General features: G+C 45.9%; 1 protein-coding gene across 1 annotated transcript in view; it reads right to left on the bottom strand.

Annotated features, from left to right (window-relative positions):
- The window catches only part of LOC147733202 (mucin-2-like), a 1,332,790-nt gene that overhangs the window by 1,127,176 nt on the left and 181,553 nt on the right, over positions 1 to 24,061 (bottom strand). The gene's annotated exons all lie outside the window — the stretch shown is intronic.

The raw sequence follows: 24,061 nt of genomic DNA, 5'->3' as shown, positions 1-24,061 counted from the left end.
CGGATACAGGTCTTTACCTATCTTGAGCACATGGGACGCAGCTCTCTGCCTGGTCGCAGTGTCTAATAATGGCACAATTAGCGGGTTACCGCCTATAGGCATGGATGGCGCAAACAGGACCTCCTGGCGTGCCCTACGTGTCAGTCTATGCCATGCCCAGTGAAGCGTTTCAACTGTGTCTATTTCTGAGTTTGGGCGTTTGTATTGTTGGTAGAGTGGCGTATTCAGTGGGAGGGGCCCACTTTATATAGTTTGATTGCTACATGTGGCTGGTATGGTGTAGGATGCTGCCAATAATAGAGGAAGTGCGCCTGAGCGCAATATGAAAACAATTCAAAGTTAGGGGCTCCCAGGCCCCCCTGTGTAAAAGGCAACGTTAAGATATTCAAGGATATGCAAGGCTGTTTGCCGGCCCATAATAATTCCAGTATAATTGATCTCAACCTTTTGAAAAAGTGTGTGTTTAGCGGCATTGGAATATTTGTTAGGAGGTACAACAGTTTTGGGAATATGACCATCTTCGTAATCGCTATACGGCCCGCCAGGGACAATGGTAGAGTCCTCCACCTGTGCACTTTTCCCTCCAACCAGTCGATTGCCTCCCATAATTGGCAGACCATATCTCTTGTGGAACTCGGCTAAACAGTATTCCTTAATATCTGATTGGGCCAGATGCTCATTGTATTGGGAATTCTGTGTCGAAAAGAAGGGAGCTGTCGGTCAAGGGCAGTATCGTGGATTTATTCCAATTTATCTGGATACCCGTTAAGCCTCCCTATCCTACCAGTTCCCTCATTACTGGCACTAAGTTTATTTCAGGATTCCCTAGGTAGATCGTCATATCATCTGCATACATTGATATGAGCAGTCCTCTGGATGTGATGCCTATACTGAGCTGCGTATGATACAGTTGAAGGTAGTTAGCTTGACTTTTATGTCGAGTCGGTCCACTTATGGAGCTTTTGTTCAAAAGTTGTTCAAAACTACTTCAAAGTTCTGGAACTTCTTCCTGAAGTTTCTCTTGAGGTTTCAAAGTGTCCAAAATACAAATCCAAGGGTCTAGAAGCTCTGAGGGGGTCTTTGGAAATTTTGGACCACAATTCCTACAATGCACCTGGCCAAATCCCTAAAAGTCCACTAGACGAACTCCAGGCTGGAGACGTCTTGAGAAAGATGGTGTAAAGAAGCCCTTGTGACAAAGGATTAATGGCGGTACGTCATTTTTTAGATAGCAGACCTATTGAGACGTATGAACATTCAAATATGCTGATATCAATGATCCGACTGGTACTTGCGAATAACATCTTTCTACACAATGGGGAATGGTACCGACAGATAAAGGGTGTGGCAATGGGGGCGAAATTTTCGCCCTCATTGGCCAATTTATACATGGGATATTTTGAACTAATCCATATATGGAGAAAATGTCCAACAAATTTAACTGAAAACATCTTGTATCTAGGTAGATATATAGATGATCTACTCATGTTTTGGACCGGCAATAGAGAGGAATTGGAAATGTTTTTTGACCATCTAAACAATAATCCTTTCAACCTGAAATTCACAAAAGAGCAAAGTGTGTCAAAAATCAACTTTTTGGACATTACTATTATGGTTAAAGATAATAAACTATACACTGTTCCTTATAGAAAGGATACCGCTTGTAATTCCTTATTACATGCTCAAAGTGCGCACCCTATCTCACAAATAAAAGCTATCCCCTACGGGGAAATGTTGAGAACCAAAAGAAATTGCAGTGATGAGGATAGAGTAGACACAGAACTGAGAGCCGTAGAAATGAGATTCCTATCTAGAGGCTATAAGAAAGAAACAGTAACCGGTGCAAAAAATAGAATTGATAAGATTAACAGAAACTCACTGCTAAAGTACAAACAACATAAATCAGCTAAGCATAAAAGAAATATAAGATTTATAACACCTTAAAGCACAGTGAGCACAGATCTATACAAGATACTAAACAAGCATTGGCATCTGCTAATGGAAGACGAAAGTCTGCATGAGAAAGTAGGACAAAAACCCTCTATTACTTTCAGCAGAGGCAGAACATTAAGACAGGAGCTGTGTCCAAGCTATATTCCGCCTTTAAAAGCACAGGATTGGTTACCCAGGGCCCGAAAGGATTTTATAGATGTGGCGGCTGCTGCATCTGCTGTTTTGCACTAAACAAGACAACTAGCTTTAAATACAACAGCCAAAAACTACATGTGATACATCAATTCATTAATTGTAACACTACTTATACAGTTGATTGCATAAAATGTATATGTGATTGGATATACATTGGTAGCTCAATAAGACCCCTAAAGGAAAGAATACAGGAGCACATTCGTGCGATACGTAACAACAATATGCAATATCCTTTCGCAGTACATTTCAACACGAAACATCAGCACAATGAGCTACATAGGATTAGGTTCCATGGAATTGATGTCGCAATGGTAGGGAACAGGGGAGGTAACTGTGAACACAAACTGCGACAGTTGGAGAGCAAATGGATAATCTCACTAAGAGCAGTTGAAAAGGGGGCTAGCATTGATAAAAAAAAGTGTGAGTTTCTGTAGAAAAAGATGGTTCTGAATAAAATGTTTGATTGGAATGTGGAGATGATCAAATAATATGTGACATGGAAACCAAAAGCACAACCTATGTTACAACTCTTTTTTGCAATGTGCCGTTGGAAAGAAAATATTGGATTGCACTGGACAGTATACCATTGGATAATAGGATGTACATAATGTCCTTTTTAAAAACAACTATTAGGTAATAGGATGTATACAATGACCTGTTAAACACTATTATTAATAGTTACATACATGGTTTGTTTCGTTTTCTATGAAATTGAATACATGAGGGTAAAATGTAAACAACAGAGTGTAAAGGTTTGGGTAAATATACCTGTGGTGTGCGCTCTAGCCTATCGGCGCATACGGGATTACGCGATGCGCCGTAGGCTAGAGCGTCATAGGCGCGCATGCGCAGAACGGTAAAGAGAAACGGCGCGAAGGCAGAAATCGGCAGTTGGCGACCGGAGCAGTCGGCTGTTAGACGCTCGGCGCCCTTAGTTTATATCTTGTATCCTGTGAGAGAATAAATGCATTCTTATACACAATAAATCGTGTCAGTGCATTACAGTGGGAGAAAGAGACATTACAGTGGCGACGAGGCTGGGACCTGGACACCACCGGGCACAGACGACAGCAAGGGTATTTACCCCCACTCCCACGAGCCAGCTAAGGCACAGGACCGACAAGGAGAGCAAGGGCGTGGCAGCAGCGCCACAGCACGACCAGAGAAAAGCCACCAACTTCAGAAAGCCAGGTCAGTGGGGCCCAAGACGCTAATAAGCCCCCAGGCAGCAACCTGGCAACCAAGGGAAATACCCCCGAGCCAGAGGAAGGGGGGAGGACTGCGCAGGCAGCGCACGCTTCGAGGGACAATACCCCAGGTAGCCCAAGGGGTCAAGGAGACACGGCAGGCAGCGCAGGAGCGCCCGGTGTACCCACCAATAGAACCCAGGAGGAAGGACCCAGAGGTGAGGCCAGAATGGCGAATCAGGCATCAGCCCTAATGGCGCCAGTTCCATTCCTAACCAGGCCAGGGGAACCCCAACTCAAATGGGAAGACTGGAAGGAATACTTCCTAAATTACATCGAAGCCTTAGAAGACGAGAGTGAGGGGGAATACAAGCCGGAAAGGAAGAAGAGGCTTCTGCTCCACAACTTAGGCCCAGAGGGGGTCAGAGTGTTCAAGAACTTGGTGCCCAATGAGAGGGGCGCGGAAGAGGCCGACGTTTTTGAAAACGCACTGGACGACCTGGATAGCCATTACCGCCCGGCAGTCTGCGTCTCGATAGACCGCTATAACTTCCAACAGAGGAAACAGGAGGCGGGAGAATCCATAGACGACTATGTAGCAGCCCTCCGCAGGTTGGCCATCACGTGCAGATATGGAAATTTACAGGATGAATACATAAAAGATCAAATAGTGATGCACACCACCAGCAGGGCAGTCCAAGATAAGCTATGGGCAATGAATGAAACCACCTTGAAAGAAGTAGTGGCGATGGTCAAAAAGGCGGAAATGTCGAAGAGAGGCGCGGACGCGGCGAAAAGAGAAAGCGGGCCCAGACAGATGGTTAACAAAATAGATGAAGCGCCGCAATCCAGTAAACCCAAAAGCATGCACGGGGACCCGAAGAAGGACACAAGAGGGCCGGGGAAGCAGATGCCTCGTTCCAGCCCAGGAGCGAAATTTGCGTGCTACAGGTGCGGCAGTACAGCGCACGCTGCCCAGGACAGGCGCTGCCCCGCGTTTCGAGCCAGGTGCTCGTTTTGCGGGTTGACGGGGCACTTTGAAAAGGTCTGCCGGAAGAAAGGATCGAAATCCACGGTCAAGTGCATCGAATCGGGCACGGCCAACGTCAGTGAAGAGGACGAACAGGAAGAGGATGACCTAGTGCTCTGCATCGAGGATCAGGTGCTGGACGTATCCGGAAAGCGCAGGGACAAACCCCGCACCCACATGCACATAGGAGGCGTCAAGGTATATGTGGCTGTAGATTCGGGATCCCCATGGACCATAATACAAAGATCGATATGGGAAGAGGATTTCGAGCCAGTTTTAGGCCCCGACCTGGAGCCGCCGGACATCAGACCCATCTCGTACACGGAAGATTCCATTCCATTGGTGGGATGCAAGGAATTGGTGTTCGAATTTAGAGGGCGGTCAGCCTCATGCACCCTGTACGTAGCAGAGAAGGGCCCGTCGGTGCTAGGGTGGAGAGACGCAGGTGCCCTCGGCATTGTTCTCAACCCCGGAGGGAAGGAGCAGATCCTGCTAACGGACGAATGGCCCCTGTCGAAGGAGGAGGACTGGAAAGCTGCATACCCCAAGGTGTTTGAGGGCACGGTTGGAAAACTGGATAAGTTTGTGCATAAGATGGCCCTGAAGGAGGGAGCAGTTCCTGTTGTACACAAAGTACGGAACATACCGATCTCCACAAGCGAGGCAGTGCGCCTGGAACTACAGAAGCTAGAAGAGCTAGAGATCATCGAACCAGTCGACAGTGCAGAATGGCTATCGCCCTTGGTAGTAGTAAAAAAGCCAAATGGGAAGGTCCGGCTCTGTGTGGACCTGAGGGAGCTCAACAAAAACCTCATAGTGGAGAGATTCCCGCTTCCCAGGATCGAGGAGATGCTAGCCAGGACGAAAGGCATTACTCACTTCTCCACCATAGACCTAACATCTGCATACTACCAGATAGAACTCCACCCGTCGAGCAGGAAGTACACAGCGTTCATTACACCCTTTGGATGTTACCAATTCAAAAGAATGCCCTTCGGCCTGGCATCCGCCGCAGCTGTTTTCCAAAAGCTGATGCATAGGTTGTTCAAGGACATAGCGGGGGTGCAATACTTCCAAGACGACATCCTAGTGATGGGCAAGGACAAACGTGACCACGACGAGAAACTCCATAAGGTTCTGAAAGTGCTGCAAGGCAAAGGAATGACGGCGGAGTGGAGCAAGTGCAGGATCGGTTCTCGCACAGTGACCTACCTAGGACACGAGATAGGAACACGAGGAATCTCGCCAAAGGAGCAGAACGTGAAGGCGATAAAGGATGCCAAGGCCCCATCAACCAAAGAGGAAGTGCGGTCATTCCTAGGAATGGCCGAGTATTACAGCAGGTTTGTTAGACAATTTGCCACAAGAACACACAGGATGAGACTACTGACCAGGCTAAATACTAAATTCGAGTGGGATGAGGAAGCCCAGGCCGAATTTGAGGCCATTAAGGACTGTATCAGCCATGCCATTCCCCTGCAGGGATTCGCCCCCACAGACAAGTCCATAGTGACAACGGATGCCAGTGACAAGGGCTTGGGGGCTGTCTTGGCGCAGGAGAGGGAAGACGGAACAAGAGAAACCATCAGTTTTGCATCCCGGGCGCTGTCCCCGACGGAACAGAGGTACAGCGTAATTGAAAAAGAGATGCTGGCGGTCACGTGGGCGCTGTGCAAATTTCGGCAGTTCATATGGGGCACGAGATTCAGGCTCCAGACGGACCACAAGCCACTCATCAAAGTGTTGACGTCATCAGGTCATGACACGGCCACTCCGAGGATAGCAAAAATGACCCTGAAATTGTTGGATTTCACATACGATGTGGAATATCTCCCAGGTACGCAAAACAAGGTGGCGGATTACCTCAGCCGGGCAGCGGCCATGGAGGAAGCTCCGGGAGAGTCTCAGGACGCAGAGGAGATGGTTGCCAGCATGGAAGACCATGAGTCGTCCATCAGTGCGCAGGAGTGGCAAGCGGCATATGAACTCGACGAGGAGAAGATGGAGGTAAAGAAACATCTCACATTGGGGTGGCCGGATAAGAAGAAGCTGACGGAGGGGGTCAGGCGCTTCTATGAGATGAGGGAAGAATTGTCCCTGAGTGACTCGGGAATTTTCTTGTACAGAGGAGAGAGAGTTGTGCCCCCAGTGACGCTGATACCCCGACTCCTGAAAGTGCTCCACGAGGGGCATCTGGGCATAGTGAAGACCAAGGCTTTGGTCAAGCAAATGTATTGGTGGCCAGGAATGGATGCCCACATCGAGAGACAGGTGCGGGAGTGCGAACAGTGCCAAGGAGCGGACAAAGTGCTACGCCCACTCCGCCCTGCATTAGGAAAATTCGACACCCCACACGGCCCATGGGAGGAAGTGGCCATAGACATCCTTGGGCCCATTCTGGACAACAGAGGAGTGAATAAGTACATATGTGTGGTAGTGGACAAGTACTCCAAGTGGCCAGAGGCAGACATACAAGAGGCGATGGACACCGACACGATCTTGAAGTTTCTGACAGGGCTGTTCCTCAGGGAAGGAATACCCAGAGCCATCCTAAGTGACAACGGACCGCAGTTTGTATCGGATAAGTGGGAGAAATACATGAAGAGGAACGGAATCGAAGTAAGACACACGGCAGTATACCATCCGGCATGCAATGGTCAAGTCGAGAGGTTCAATAGAGTGCTGATGGGCTCCATTCAGGCAGCAATAGCGCAAGGAAAGGACTGGGAAACAGAAATGATGAACATGTTATGGGCCTACAGGATAACGCCCTCAGTGGTGGGGTACAGCCCGTTTCAAGTGTTAAGAGGCAGGCATCCCTTCACAAGGGACAACGTAGCATGGAGGGAGAAGACCATCACCAGCAAGTGGTCCCCGGCCGTGGTGCAACACAACCTGGAGAAGGCCCAGAAAATCTACGCAGCTCACTATAACAAACGTCGTGGCACCAAGGACACAGAGCTGGAAGAAGGGGAGTGGGTGAGGATCAAGCTCCCTACTTTACAGAGGAAGGGCGAAAGCAAATTCAGCCAGCCGCTACAAGTCAAGGAGGTGCGGGGCAGGGCGGCCCTCCTCAGTGATGGCAGAGTCTGGTCGCAGGATCGAATGGCCAGGGTAAACAAAATCCTAGTCTGGCCCAAGACTGAGGAAATCGAGAGGAGCTTGGACCACCAGGAGGCTCTCCCGCTCCCTGAGTACGGCGCAGACGTCCAAGAGGAAAGCATAAGGGAGGACCATGAAATAGCAGTGGGGAGAGCCAGGCCGATGGACGGAGAAGCAATACAAGTGAGTGCGGAGCCGAGTACAGGCGGGAGAGGAACTGAGATGTCCCAAGGAGAGACAGCGGTGAGAGAGAACATGCCGGTAAGACACACCCGCAGCGGAAGGGCAGTTGTAGTGCCCTCTCGTTATAATGACTTTGTGATGAATGGACACTAGAATGGTGCCAGCCCCCGGGCACTCCACATAGACTTTGGACACTATAAGGACACTACCCTGGGGAGGAAATGTTATGTTTGGTTTGTGTAAAGGGGGGAGATATGTGGTGTGCGCTCTAGCCTATCGGCGCATACGGGATTACGCGATGCGCCGTAGGCTAGAGCGTCATAGGCGCGCATGCGCAGAACGGTAAAGAGAAACGGCGCGAAGGCAGAAATCGGCAGTTGGCGACCGGAGCAGTCGGCTGTTAGACGCTCGGCGCCCTTAGTTTATATCTTGTATCCTGTGAGAGAATAAATGCATTCTTATACACAATAAATCGTGTCAGTGCATTACAGTGGGAGAAAGAGACATTACAATACCTGCACCCGTTATGATTAAGAATGTTTAAAATCTGCCCGTTTACACTTCATGGCGCATAGAAGTGAAGTATGACACTCCAAAATGGCCACCGTGTGAATGGAGGTGGTTAATAGAATGTCTCGGGTAGTCCTTCTTCACTGACTATCTTAATAAACCGGAAGGGAGACGTGAGGGCTGCTGCTAAACCTACCGAAACGGGACTCCATACGAATGACGTGAGAACACGCTATGGCGGTAAGTTCAAAATAATATTAATATACGTGTGTCCGCTATTTTTAGAGCGCGACAGTACGTTGACAGGCGCCGTTGTGGACGGCATTCGTCGCAAACTTTCTGCATGTTATGCTGCTAACTTTTGAGATACACGACAGTTATTCAAAACTGACGTGGGACAAAAAGTAGATCCTTTTTAGAATACACACGGCAGAATGGAGGTACGGCGCGAATATTTGCTTGGCTAACAAATGAGGGAAAAACGTTTAGTTTAGACGCCACGCTTCTTAAAATAAATCCTCGGACTATGTTGTAACTTCTTGAGCAGTACTTATCATATCAGATGGGGCTTCCGCTAATTAGTTGTTTTTGGACAAATATATGAAAATTATGCATAGCAGAAAGGGGCGGATTATGACTTACTGACACTGTGCGGTGCAACTGCTTGTGTCTTTTTAAAAAAACACGCATATGACCTTCTTTACGTCTTAACTTTCATTCTGAGCCACAGCAACAAATGCGGATGGCGTTTTTAAATAAAACGGGTGTACATTGAATATTGACGAGTTATTTCACTCTAAAATAAAGACTTGAAGTTTTAAAGTATAGTTTCTCCATTATGTTTCTTTTAATATGAATAGTGACTTTGTATCTGACTAGTCAGCTCAATAAATTTCTATAACAATATACTTTATTACAGATGGGACTTATCATGGCTCCATCAAATGTGCAATAACTTGTTACTTACCAAAGAACGGAAGATTTGACTTTATACCTCACAAGCCTTACTCCCGGTGTACAAAACAAAAAGTTTTAAAGGTAAGCCCAGCATTCGTGCTTTGGCTAATCATTTTGGCAACACTTGACTTAAGTGACACAAGGGGGCATAAATACTAATTGTATATTTCTACACACTTACAGGATCAATGCCTATTTAGGCTTTATGATATCTTGTTGACTGCAAAACTTCTCTGCTCACCATATAATCTTTTTGGTAAGTGAGACTACAAATTAATTACGCGGAAACAATGGCAGCTTAAAAGCTTAAAAGATGGGTTTGGTCGGAGAGAGTGGTCTTAGCACTTCGGCTATTTTTAGTGGTTTCTTATTTTCAGACCTACTCATAAAATTGTGCAATACTACAAGACGCAGGAGACAGTATTACTTGTTTTGCTTAAATGTCTAAAAACTTGCTTTTTAATGAAACATGGGATCACCAGTAAATTCAATATGGACATGATGACGGCACATTGGGAGTGTACATAGCAGAGGTTGATGAAATGGAGAAATAACATTGTTGGTGTTTTTATTATCACATATATTTCATGTTATTTATGTATGCACTTTGATAAGAAAGTATTACTTTGATATGAATATGATGAACAAAAACAAGGAGGAAGTATATGAATTTATAGTGAAATGTGAATATGATTACGCATAAGGTTGCCTTTATTTATTTGTGTATCCTTTTGTGACATACTGTTTTGTATATAAATTACAGCCTTGAAAAAGCCCGCGGAGGGCGAAACGCATGTCGGCTGTGACGGTGTGGCAAAAGAAAGGAATTATAAATAAATGGACTTGGAATAATAATGAACATTGTACATGTCTTTTTGAGGACTATGAGGAGTTTGTGAAATTACTTGTTTTTTGAGCTGTAATGGCTGAATGCTATTTGGAGAATAGTAACTAGAAGGGATGTGCGCTGCTACTTTTCATAATTTGTGAACGATATTCCGTCTCGCCTTGAGTGAGCAGGAGATCGTGGACTGTTGCTTTCAGGTGGATAAGCAGGATACCAGAGTAGCACTCCAATAGAGTGTGTCTAATACATCACATTGTAACTATTACCAAGGGGAATATGTGTTTATAGATGTGCGGATCAAACATAGCAAATCCACTGTGTGCTCTTTGTTGTTTGTTTAAAGAAGCCCTGTTAGCCTGTTGCTCTCAGGGATGTCACTTCTGAATCCTTTTTATGGCAAGGCAAAGTCCTCAGGGCTATAGTTCCAAGTGTGAAGCAGGAGAAGTCCATCAGTTTGCAGTCCTTTGGAGTGCAGATGAGAGTTCTAGCAGGGCAGACCTTCTTCTTATAGTTTCAAGCAGAAAAATTTGAGTTGGTATTCAGCTCTCACATATTTATTCAATGATCTGGGGTGACACTCATTGAGGGCACATCTGTGCAAAGAGGTGCAGTGTGCCACCCAAAACAGCTTCCTCCAAAGTGTGGCATATTATTTTCCCACGAAGCACTGAATTTAAAAATTCAAGATAGAGTGTTTCTATCTTTTACAGTAAGAGCTATCTAAACCATCCTACTGGGTTGGTTCATTTCCATTAGCACTCTTTTTCCAGAACTACTGCAAATTCCATTCCTGATGCTGCCATTTGGCTGGGCGTACAGGAAGAGGGTGAAAAGCCTGGCTTTACTTATTTTCCTGTTATCTCTTTAAAAGCCAGTTTGATATACCTAGTCCCCATACTGACCTGTTCTATGCAGCTGCAAAGCTCCCCCATCAGATAACCCTTGCTCTATTCAGGTGACTTATCAGCAGAGTAGTTTTCTACGCCAATTAAGGCTGACCAATCAGGCCAGGCTGCTAGAAAGCTACATTTTGGCTCACAAGCCACGAAAATATATGAATGTTAGCCTGTTGAACTAATAATCTACAATGGGAAAAAAATCAAATTTACAAGTTTTCACTCACCAAGGCTGATAAAACATATTTTATAATGTCCCTGCTTATAGTTATATGTCACTCTGTCCCTGGGGCGCCTAGGAAAGACCTTAGAGGTGGCTTCTATGTAAAAATAAGGTAGATTACCACTTTAAAAGTACTTTTAATTCAAAAGTCAAATTTGCTTGTAATTTACTTTTAAGGACATTCTGCAAAGCAGGGTTATGTTATGTTATGTTATGTTAGCATTTTGGTAAAGCGCAACAGCTGCCCCAGCAAAGAGGCGTCCCGGCGCTAAGGAACCACAAGGAGCTCTACAGAGGAAGAAGAAGAAGACAGACAGGAGACCTAAGGAGGGGGGAACACGTGGGTTTTGATGGCTTTCTGGAAGGCAGACAGACTTTCCAAGGAGCGAATGTGTAGTGGCAAGGCGTTCCAGAGCTTGGTTCCCAAAACCCAATAGGAGCGACCGCCAGTACGGCAAAGCTTTGTACGGGGTACAATCAGTAGGTGCTGGCCTAGTGAGCGCAGGTTGCGCTGTGGCACATACGGTATTAGGAGTGGGCGCAGAAGTTCTGGGCATCCGGTTTTAAGGATTTTATATGTCATGATGAGGGTTTTAAACTGGATTCGAGATTCGATGGGTAGCCAGTGCAACTTTCGAATAGTAGCTCTGACCGAACATCTGCAGGGGAGACCGACCAAGGCTCTTGCCGCAGTGTTCTGCACGCGTTGCAGTCACGCTATCTCCGCTTTGTTGGTGCCCAGAAGTAAAACATTGGTGTAGTCCAAGCGGGAGAGAATTGTAGTTGACGAACCTTGGAGTCAAAAAAGCCGAGTATTGGGTTGAGGCTCCTCAACAGGCCCACACAAGTAGCTGCCACTTTTTTTGTGTGGGTCTGGAAGCTAAGCGAGGAGTCCATCCAGACGCCTAGGTTTTTGACCAGGGATTTAGGTGGTGGAATAGTGCCCAACGACGAGGGACACCAGTGCTCATTCCAGTAGCTGGTATTCCTTCCGAGGAGCAGTACCTCCGTCTTGCCCGCATTAAGCTGCAGCCAGTTGTCCGTCATCCACTGAGCTACTGCAGCCAGGCCATCCCTAAATCTTGAGGCCGAGGTAGAAGAACCTTCGGTGAGAGTGATGACCAGCTGCGTGTCATCTGCGTATGACACCAGCGTAAGGTCCCACTCCTTAGCCACTGCGGCGAGTGGTTGCACATATAGGTTGGAAAGGGATGGGCTGAGGGCAGAGCCCTGAGGGACTCCCTGTCCGATGGAGTGGGGCTGGGAGAGAAACGGGGTAGCTGACACCCGGAAGGATCTGTCTTTCAGGAAGGAACGGAACCATTCCAAGGCAAGACCTGAGATTCCTATTGTGGCCAGACGATTTAACAGAATGTTATGAGAAACCGTGTCAAAGGCTGCGCTGAGGTCTAGCAGAATCAGCGCAGCACTCTGACTGGCATCGAGTATCGTCCGGAAGTGTTCAGACATGGCCAGGAGGGCAGACTCAGTGCTGTGGCCCGGCCTGAACCCGTTTTGGGATGGGTCCAAGATGTTCTTTTGATCCATATGTTGGGACAGGACGTTGTTTACATGGGCCTCTGAAAGTTAAGACAGCCATGGGAGTAGCGAGATAGGTCTAAAGTTCTCCAGTTTGGAAGGGTCTAGAGTCGGCTTCTTAATAATGGGGGAGACCCAAGTTTGTTTCCAAACGGTCGGGACTCTGGCCGAAGAAAAGGAGAGATTCAGTATAGAGGCCAGGGAAGGCAGAAAAAATTCTAAAGATTCGATGAATTGGGCCGGCCTCATCGGGTCTGCTGGAGATCCAGATTTGCCTTTCCTGCAGATTTTAGTTAGGTCCTCATGCGAGATTTCTGGTATAAGCTTCATGGTGGTGCCGTTACTGATAGAGTTAGTGGAGTTAGGTGGGTCAAAGGAGTGCTGTGGGAATGATTTGTAGATTTTTTGTACTTTTTCTACAAAGAACGTGGCAAGGACCTCACATTGCTGCGCGGAGGTGATACTGGAAGAAGGGGATCTGCTACTCTGCAGTTCTTCTACCAGTTTGAAAATAATTTTAGCGGGGTTCGGACTAGAGTTAATTTCTTCTGCATAGAAGGAGGCGCGCGCGGAGCAAATAGCTTTATGGTAGAGTTTTTGTTTGGATAAATAGAAAGCTTTATCCCTATCATTATATTCCCGTCTCCAGACTCGTTTGGCTTTCTTGCAGTCCTTCCGCATGGATTTCAAGGTGTCGTTATACCATGGGTTGGAGGGAGAGCTGCGCCCCTTAGTCCATTTGGGTGGGATGAGGGCATCTAGTCCACTGGTAATCCAATCATGGAAGGCAGCGTATGTCGTGTTAATATCCATATCTGCCTCATGATGGAATTCTCCTAGAGTGGAGTGCAGGTCGCTGGTTAAAAGTTTGCGCCAGGGTCTTTTTAGGCGGCGAGTAGGCTCAGCCTTGTTAAACGTTTCTCTAACCAATATGGTAATTTTAATTAGGTAATGATCTGTCCATCCCATAGGTTTGGGCGCCTCTGTCCTAATCTCCGGGATGTTAGTGAAGACAGGGTCCAGTATATGCCCAGCCGAGTGAGTAGCGGCCTGGATTTGAGGTTATAGTAGTAAGGCTGAAAATTCGGCCAGGAGGTTTTTGATGGTAGAGTCTTGAGTCAGGTCGAAATGAAGATTAAGGTCTCCTAGTATGGTGAAATTGGCCGAATCCACCACTACGGAGTTTGCCACTTCAAGGAGAGCTTCGATAAATTTAGAGGCAGGTCCGGGGGGTCGATAGATGTAGAGGCCAGATAGGGAAAAGTGGGGGCCCATCGTGATCTTGAATCGAGCACTCTCACAGCCTGAGATATTTTCCTAAATAAAGGAGCAGATAAATTGCTTTTTATAGATGACTGCGATTCCGCCGCCTCTGGCGTCTCTATTTAGCGTTTTCATTAAGTAGCTCTCTGGTAGCGTGAGGTTAGGTAGACTAGTCATGTCATCACGAAGCCAGGTTTCACATAGAAAGAGAATGTCAGGGTTCTCTTCAAGTAGAAGAGTATTTACTTCTAAATGGTGTTTTATGAGGGACCTAACATTCAATTGGAGGACTAAAAGAGGGGTTTGTTTAGGCGCGCCCAGTTTGTGCCTAGATAGGCGGGGACTGGGTGTAGCAAAATGGCAGGACTTACATTGAAGGCATGTCTGTCCAAGGAGGCCTGATATCTCCTCGCAGCTCTGTCCGGGGTTCAGGGCCTTTAATAGTGACAGCAGGCAACACAGAATTGCACACTTCAGTGCAAGAAATCTACTGGGCCTCTGAACTTTCCTGCCCTAACATAACCTAGGGATTTATTGTCAGTTTGAGTCTCCCTTGCTTTTATTTATACTAGGGACTTACAGGCGTCTGTCATTTGCAATAGTTATCCTCCCAAATCGCCATACTAGTCAGTTACTATCGGTATTAGTTGAGTAATGAAAGTGAACAGGGCAAAAAGGATGACTCCCATAGGATAACACTGGGGATTCCTTATTACATTTAATAAGCTGCAGTTTCCAATAGGGAGCTGGTTCCTATGTAATGTTTGGTATCTTTGGAATTTGGGTGACGAACCCTGTGTATTAGTAAAGTTGGGGTTTTGATCATAGTTATAGAAATACCCCTTTTAGAAAGTTGTATTTTCCTGCCCTCAGCCCTTTTGTGCCTATACTGTGGTCTGGGTCACATGAATGGGTGTAACTAACAGTTAGACTTTGTGAATTCCTCCCAGACAGTCACGCAATTGCAAGATTAGATGTGCCTGAATGGGCCAGCTGCTGGCAGGATGGGGAAGCAAAGCTCAGCACAGCCCCACTTACCACTGAATTGCCTGCCCCCTGCTTTCACACAAAAGGCCTAATAACTCTACATTGTCAATTCAGCCAGCTTGGAGCCAGGGTAGAGGAAGCACAAAATCCCATGCTTTTCAAAGAAACTGTCTCGAAGATTCTCTCACCTTCCAGAACCAGAGTGCCAGGGTATAAAAGTAGGACCTCAAACACCAACTCTTAAGTACACACCTGAACCTGTGGATACTCCGCCAGAAAGAAGGATTTCTGTGCTGCTGAATGAATTGTCACTCTTCTGGACTGCTGCTATACAAGAATGCTGACCTGCCAGGATTGCTGCCCTGTTTATACTGCTGCCATACTACCTTATGCCTGGGGACAAGCCTTGGATCTTAAACTATCCAAGGACCTCCAGAGAGACTTGCGAGGGCTAGTTTGCTGGCCTCATTTTCATAGCCGCAAAGACACAAAAGGCTTCCTCCATCTTAAATCCACACCTTGACCCAACCTGAGTGAGTCCTCCTGACCCTCAAAGTGGTTCCCCTCTGGTCCTGGACCCTTGAAAGTGATGCTAAAAGTGCCCGGATGGCCGAAATCAAAAAGTTTGGATAGAAGCTGCCCAGAGAAACAGGATGAGACTGAGACCAACCGGTCAGCCAATCCCTCGCGGTGCATCACCGGTAGGATTGACTTCCCGGCTTTTTCCTCTACATAATTCTCCACAGCAGCAAATCTTTTTCAGCAGTCCTCTGCCAAAGTGTTATCCAACCTTATGGAATTGTCTTTGGCTACATTCCTCTACCTGATCCCACAGGTGATTTTCGACTTCCATTTCAAAGACCAAGTCCAAAAATAGAAATCTTCACAGCATATTCAACTCAAGACTGTCCGGCAATGACACTCCTACACCTCCTACAGTCTTGCCCTGCTGAACTTCACGTCACATTTTTTTTCTCAAGAATCTTTCTAAGTCCAAAGGTAAGCGCTGACTGGGCCCAATCCATGTTTTGTTTCTGAAACATGCTCCATTGCAATCAGCTGTATTTTTTTTTTAACTTTGACCCAGTCTTGCGTGACTAGTTATCCACGGATGGCTCTTTGCTCTTTTTAGGTGGTAGTTTTTACAAAAAATTTTGAAAATTCACGACTCTGGTTTTACTCATTAAATTTTGTTATTTTGCTGACGAATAAAATATTTAAATTTACTCTATGTTTCTAAATTGTTTGTGATTTTACTTGTGTTGGGTTTTCAGCTTATTACTGTTGGTGTGCTGCATAAATACTTTACACATTTCCTCTCAGTAAAACCTTTTTTTTGTGGCATGTTACCCAGGGTTAAGCCCAGATTAATTTAGAGACTCTTTTTGTGGTTCACTCCGTAAGGCATTGTGGCTGTTGCCTGACCAGCCCTCACACCCAATCAACCAACAACCCAATTTCTCACAGGTGTGAAAGCTAAATGTCAATTCTTAATTTGATCCTGTGGTTTCCACACCACCACTTAATTTTAAACAGAAGCACTTATGACAGTCTACCACATGGTAGTGCTGTTTATCTAATTTACAGATGAGCACAACAACTGAGGTTTATTAAATAAATATACATTAAAAATGACTAATATCTGTTACCCAAGCCTTTTTTATAGCGTTGGAGACCTGGCATAGTCTAAATTGTCACACTTATAGGAGTGTGATGGTTAGTTGTTGTGGTGGTACTGTCATTGGTAGCAATGACAGGGGCGACACGTAGTGCAGGCTGCAATGTGCTCCTGACGGGCGTCTTCCATTTATTTTGTAACAAATTGACCACCATTAAACGTTGTTTGAAAATTGCAGGGATTTTATGCAACACATGCCTTATTAACTTGTATAGTAGGTGATTTCAATTCTTAGATATAGGTGGCTAGATACATCTACATCTTTGATACAGATCAGATTTATTGCATCTTGCAGCAATATTGACCATCATTGCTTCATAATTTTACCCCAACATTGGCTGAGATGTTCCAGCGGCTCTGGATCTAGAATACTATTCGGAAAATTACCTATCCAGAATTTGTAATTCCTGGGATTCCAGTATCCATATTGAGGCAGTGATCACACATTCATTTATAAAAGTGCTGAATGAAAAAAAAAATACCATGCCTTTTCTAACATCTTTCCTTTTTGAGTTTCGTAGTAGACCCATCCTTTAAAGCACATACTTCAATTTGACGATGAGGTATCAATATGGACAATTTTAGTCATTCCAGTTGTTAGCATGGGCAAACAGCTGTTAGTTGCATCTTAAAATGGGTCCCCAGGGTATAACAATTCTCCTAAATGGATCATTTTAAAGTTGATTAATGTTTCTATTACAATAGAGAATTATTTTATTAACTGGACAAAATGTTTACAATAATGGATATTGATTTTAAAGATTATTTAATGTATGCAACGGTTTTAATTAATCATGCATAATAAAAAAATTACTTACTTACTAAATGTATCACCCATTGAAACTAAAGTTGCTCATTGATTGTCCCTTAAATTCACTCTGTAAGTGCTTAGTTGACCATATTCCTTCATGTACAGCTGACCACATCTGTCTGTTTCCTGTCTGATTGAAACCAGCACACATTTGGCTGGTTACCAGGTGCCGGACTGGGAAACTGAGACCAGCCCTGGCATATTTTGGCAGACCAGCCGCCGTCCGGCGAGTAGTGAGCAAGCGCAGCGAATGAGCCCAACCACTCCTAGTGGGGCTAGGGGGGGTTCTCCCCCCAAGAAAATTTTGGAAAAAGACAGACCAAAATTGTGAATTTTACAGCACAGTTTTCATTACATATTCAATTGTATCAACTTTCAAGGCAAAGTAAATAGTAGATGATGACCTTTTAGAGCACCAGGTTATCCACCCAGTCATATGTACCCATAGACATTCTTTCAGAGAGCAACAAAAATAGACACAAGCACACAGGCAACTGAGGCCAGAAACTGTGGAAATGTCACACATAAGCACCTAGGAACTGAGGGTAGAAACTGTGAAAATGTCACACATAAGCATCTGATAACTAGCACCTAGGGCACAGAGGCCAGAAACTATGGAAACGTCACACCCAGGCCTGGTCACACAGGCCAGAAAGCACGGAAACGTCACACAAAGGCACCCAGGCCAGTAAGCATGGAAATGTCACTCATGACATGAGCCTCCAGGTCACTGAGCCAGAAACTATGGAAATAGCACACATAAGCACTCAAGCCAGAAAGCATATAAACGTCACACATAAGCACCCAGGCTGCCAGAAGGCATGGAAATGTCTCACATGGCACCCTAGCCAGAAAGCATGAAAAATTCACACAAAGGCACCCAGGCTAGTGGCACTGGAACACTTTTCAGAGTGTGGGTGCTGCCATCAATGTTGCCTGTACATCACTCAAGTCATGGGATTGTGAACAATTCAAGAATCACACAAAGAACAAGGGTAGCAATTCAGCCTTGCCTATTCCAGGACATATAAAACTTAAAAGTATATGCCAAACCATTTAAATACACTGCAATCTGCATACTGCACCCTGCCTTATGGAAAGGGCTAGCGCTAGTAGTGACATCCTGGTGATATATGTTGTAAAGGGGAATATTATTAGGCCTGGCAAAAGGTTCCTTTTGCCAGGTCAAAATGGCAGTTTTATAACTACACAGGCAGACTGCAATGACTGGCCCTGGCCTTGACACATATTTAAACAGCCGTAGCCGGTGGTGGGAGTACCTGAGGGCGGTGACGTGGGGAGGGACAGGGTGGGGGGTAGTAATGTATGGATTACGGAGTTTAACAGGTAAGTTAACATACATTTGAATAAAACGAATTTCGTTGCGTGCACTGCATTACCAAATGCGATGCAGGGAGCGCAACAAATTTTGTTTTATTTATTTATATGTTTACTTACCTGTTAAACTCCATAATCCATGCATTACTACCTCCACCCTGCCCCTCTCCCTCCCCACGTCACCGCCCGCAAGTACTACCACCAGCGGCCGCGGCTGTGTTTAAATGGGCTGCTTACGTAGGTGGCACAATAAGTGTTGCAGGCCCACTAGCAGCATTTAATTTACATTCCCTGGGTACATGGAGAACTACATTTCTAGGGGCTTACAAGTAATTTGCCAATTTGGTGTAATCCAAGTTTACCATATTTAAAGGAAAGAGCGCAAGCACTTTAGCACTGGTTAGCGTTGGTGAAGTGCACTGAGCCCTAAAAGCAACAAAAATGGCCTTTTTGATGTAATATAGCAGATCAAACCTGAATTTAATTTGGAGGAATCTGAGGCCGACAAAGACTTATCTAACTATGTCTCAGCAGTGAGTATGAACAATATGCTCCCGAAAAAGAGTGTGAGGAAGAGGGGGGGATGAAGTGGTGTGGGGAGTAGAACCATGGTATTAAAACCGAGCAAATAGGTAATCATTTCAGTAAATAAAAAGAAATTTCGGCATATCTATGAAACAGGCGTGTAACCTACAGGTTATATAAGCTGTTTCTGCTCCCAACGCTTTCAACCCGGTACATTCCAGCAGCACGTATCTCTTTTTCCAGAACAGGCACTCAACCCACTGTGCTGTCATAGCAAAGGGCTTCTATTCCCCTTTTCTTCAAGCCGGCAGGAGGCAATGTGTGTCAGCATTATAGTGGAAAATGTAAAGGCCAGCCACGCCCACCACCTTGCTCCGCCCTAAGTCTGGTAGGCCCTGGCCCGGTTCTGCGAACGCAGCACAGTGGATTTGTGAGCACTGGCAGACTACCATAAGTGCCGGTGTTGACAATTTCGCACCAGTGCAGCGCACCGGAAAGCATCAGTATCAGGGTATTTTAGCACACTGCTGACCCTGAGCAGACATCTGCTCATTTGCTTTCCATACCATGTAGCTATAATAGCAGACTCATGCTGCCTGCTCTACAGTCACATCACAAACTCCATTCATTGGAACACATATCACTTTTGACATTGACCCCCATGAACACCTCTTTATCTTTGGTGCCTGCAAGATTCATGTTTGAATGGCATTAATGAGCAGATACATAGGTATATAATTGCAGGAGCGACATTAATATCTCTTCCCTCAGCTTGAGAACAGACCTTGGAAAAAAAAATTCAATCTGACACTATGGCAGAGGTTCGCCACAGATTTCATATAGATCGCCCACCCTGCAGACTTTATTATCCTTTCAAATTGTCTCTTCTGCTGGTTTTGATTAAATCACATTTAAACCACATCCTTCTTTGAAGCTCAGTGAGTTAAGCGCAGAGCCCGACCATCACTGGACAAGGGAGGGCCACGGCCCGGGACAGGCTACAATTATCCGTCACATACTGTTGCCACCATCCCCTGCTAAGGACCCATCAGTGGATGCCTTGTGACGTGTAACGCATTAAATACTGCGCCCATGGAAAAACGATGCTAGGCGTAAGTTTACTCTCGCCTCTGGCATTAGCTGTGATGTTTGAGTACTTACAAGACCAGCTCAGCCTTCCATCCTCCCAGGGTCAGTAAATCAGACCTCTATAAGCCTTGTGTGCCATCTCAACCCATTCCTCTTGGCCTCCCCTTGCTATATTCAGTACCCCGTGCCCCTGGGGCCAGATCCTTTATTTAAAAACAAAACCTAAAATAGAGAATAAAATGTGAAATAAATATCAACCCGTCCCTTCAGTTTCCCGCGTGTGCGTCACTCACTCAAATCTATGTCAGTTTTCATACAGAGCCAAGATTTCTTGTATGATTGTAATATTTCCCAGGCATTGCCAGTGCACGTTACACAGGCATGTTACAGGCAGAGGCGACCGCCTACAGCAGGGCGCATGTTAAAGGCAGATGCGGCCTCCTACAGGACAAGAAGGCATATTACAGGCAGTCGGCAGAGGCGGACTCCTACAGGGCAGGCGGCGGCCTGTCAGTTATGCTCCGCCTGTAGGCCTGGCTACAACTTTCATAGAAAGAGAAGTACATTGTTGGAAGAAGCTTCAGTGGTGCCTCCTCCTGCGCTGCAGCCTGCACCAAGAAGTGCGGTGCCTGTAACCCCAGTGCTAACTAAGTACAAATGATCTTGGGTCTATGCTGTGGAGGGCCATCTCAGAACATTCAAAGTTTTCTACCCGCCCACGGAGGGTTGGTGCCCAGCAGCAGAGGCCTGCAATCAGCAAGGAACCTCATCTCCCAACAGGCCTTTACATGCAACACAGATGGGTCTCACTCTCTGGGGGTCCAGGGACCTGGACTGCAGAACTCACTGAAGCCAGGCTTTAGGGCAGAATCAAACACACTGTCTAGGGAGCAAAAGAGCACCAGTTACGTTACACAAGGACACACTAATTTTCTGGTAGGCACAGGGAGATTAAGTGATTTGCCAAGAACCAGGTTTGATGCCGAGGCTCAAACCTGGTTCCCCAGCTCCAAAGTCGACATCTCTGGCTGTAAGGGCAGGCCACAACCTCGGCCGTGCCCCTGGAGCCAGGTGAGAATCCTTCATGCACCAAGTATCTATATCCAGCAAATGGCAATTGCACCGCATCACGTGAGTCTCTGGGAGACATGCCACACCAATGCTGGACTACCAACCCTCACCTAATTAGGTAGCATGGACCTCTGACATTCCATGACAGAAGTTTTCGGGGACATCCCTCTGATAACATTCAAATACGGACAGCCCCACCCTCTTTCAAGTCAGAGTTAATATCATGTCCAAGCACCCCCACCAACGCCTTTTGTCAAGACCCAAACTTTAAGCAATGATACCTGAAACAATCCATTAACTTCCATCCCACCATTCTTGCGCTATGAGCAATAAACACCCTACCTCCACACCACATGTAGTGCATGTAGCACCAACATTAGAATCTTTGGAACAGGGAGCATGAAATCTCACGCCATTTGATCAGTAGCAGTAGGACTGCACCCACCAAGGTTGTAGTCACACTTCAATTTACCCTCCCCACATCCGCTGCTTAAACATGTGCTAAATCTGTTGGTTTAAAATGCTTAATCATGCTGCATAGCAGTGGAGAATTCACGGACAACATTCCGACGTTAATGTGTACTTATCAATTCCTGTCTTATTTTCCGTCTGACAAGGACACAAAAGATACCATGCGCCCCTGTAGCCATCTGTGCTACAGTTAAGAGGCATATATGCATCTCCCCCCTTTCCAACATAAATCTAACGAGAGATGTTTTGGCGTGTACAGGTTGCACGATTTCTCAATAAGTTGTGTTTGTCTGAAAAACGCCTTTTGATTTTAAATATACATTTTCCCTTTCTTTGCTGTACATTTCCTGCCGCTCCTTTGTACTGCACACAGTTTATGATAGTAGGTACCAGCAAATTCAGGTGGGAAATTATGCCTTTTATGACTAATTGATCTTTCAACTCTCTATTAAAATAACATTAGGGGTTTTAACTACCAATTACAGAAACAGTTCTTAAAAATTCATTTGGCCGGATATTTGAAAAGAGGTATTTCTATCATACCCGGTACTCGGCTCTATTAGCAGACTGATAGTGAAAATGCTGAAGGAAAATATGGCAACCTATACGAATACAGGGGCATATTACCAAGCAATAGCGATAATTATCGCTATTGCTTGGTTAGAGACAAAAATGTACCGCTGAGCTGCGGCGATTTTTATCGCAGATAAACCTTGGTATTATCAAGGTTTATCGCAAATGCGATAAAAATCGCCGCAATGCATGAATATCGCTGAAAAGTCAGCGATATTCATGCATTACCGAGCTAATGCTCTTAGCCATGTAATCCACCTCCCTTTGGATAACAAGGCTAAGAACTGCTCAGGGCAGGTGTTAGCTTGTGGAGATATTGGCGCTTAGCGCGAATATCTCCTAAAGTTGATAATAGGAGATAGCGATGTTAGCGACTGTTTCCAGTTGCTAACATCTTGGCACGCCCACTTTGCATGTCATTAGTGATAAATATCACTGACATGCAAAGTGGGGCCCAAGATGGTCGCTATCTCCTACTAGCTGTTGCTAACTGGTGTTAGCGACAGCTAGGTAATAGGGAGATAATTTTATCTCCGCTTTCTTGGCTTTTAAAGCCAAAAAAGCGGAGATAAACCCCCTTGATAATATGCCCCACATAGTTCAGTCACTCAGCCACATGGTATGCTTTGCCTTTAAGCCTTTCACTTAGGGGAGGCATATGGCAGACCTTTGCGCATTCACCCGATCTGACTTTGAGTAAGGGAAGCGCTTGTCACCTTGAATAAATCCACGGGCCGGGACCTTACCAAGCTTTAATTGCTTTAAATTCCGGCCCAGTCGTGATGCCCCCAGAGACAGTGCCAGGCAAATTAATTAATTGATCAGGGTCATCATTTACCTGTGGGCGCCAGGTGGCAGCCAGCAGACATGGCCCGGGGCAGATTACAAAAAATGTTATTAGGGGGTCAGGGCCTCTCCAGGCTCTGCTCCAGCCTCTCGTCATCTCACTCACTGGCCTCCTCTGCCTCGCAGTCAAGAGCCCTTTTTTTGCGGGCCCCAATGTGCTTGAGCATGATCACCCCTGACCAGGCCCACTGAATCCAGACCCCCACCCTAAGGGTCAATATCGCGCCACACAGACGTAAATCGGAGACTGAAGACTCCGTGCATGGTGCTGTGCAGCCAGTGCTACCACCCAGTGGATTTTTTAATAAATATAAATTATAATACTGCAGTGCTAGACACATACGGACTATGCGTGCAGCGCCACCTGGCAGCAGCTGTATTTTATGTAGATAGTTGTGTGAGTGTTTGCTGCTCGGTGACGCCAGGGTCCAAATTGGCCCCAGGAACAAAACCGGCCCCCTTCCACAAAACTGGCCCCCACCCCATCCAGCCTACCTACCAGGGGATTGCCCGGTGCCCGGAATTGCCAGTCCGACCCTGCTGGCTACTCTGTCTGGTCTTCCGTTTGCACATGGTTGCTGACTTGAGTAACCTTCCTCGTTTCATTTTCTTATCATTCTTGAAAGTGATGATTTTCCTACCAATGTTAACCTAGAGCTCTATGGCTAAGCATCAAATCCGACAAACTCCGTAGTGATCAGCTTAGGATTTCACAGGTTGTTTGTGGCACTTCCTGTGTGCAGAGTTCCTCACCCTAACTGTAGATGACCGACTCTTACCGCAGAAC

Source organism: Lissotriton vulgaris, chromosome 2_1 (genome assembly GCF_964263255.1).
Source record: "Lissotriton vulgaris chromosome 2_1, aLisVul1.2, whole genome shotgun sequence".
Taxonomy (NCBI): domain Eukaryota; kingdom Metazoa; phylum Chordata; class Amphibia; order Caudata; family Salamandridae; genus Lissotriton; species Lissotriton vulgaris.
The sequence above is the reverse complement of the archived record's forward strand: the minus strand, read 5'-3'. Positions and strand labels throughout refer to the sequence as shown.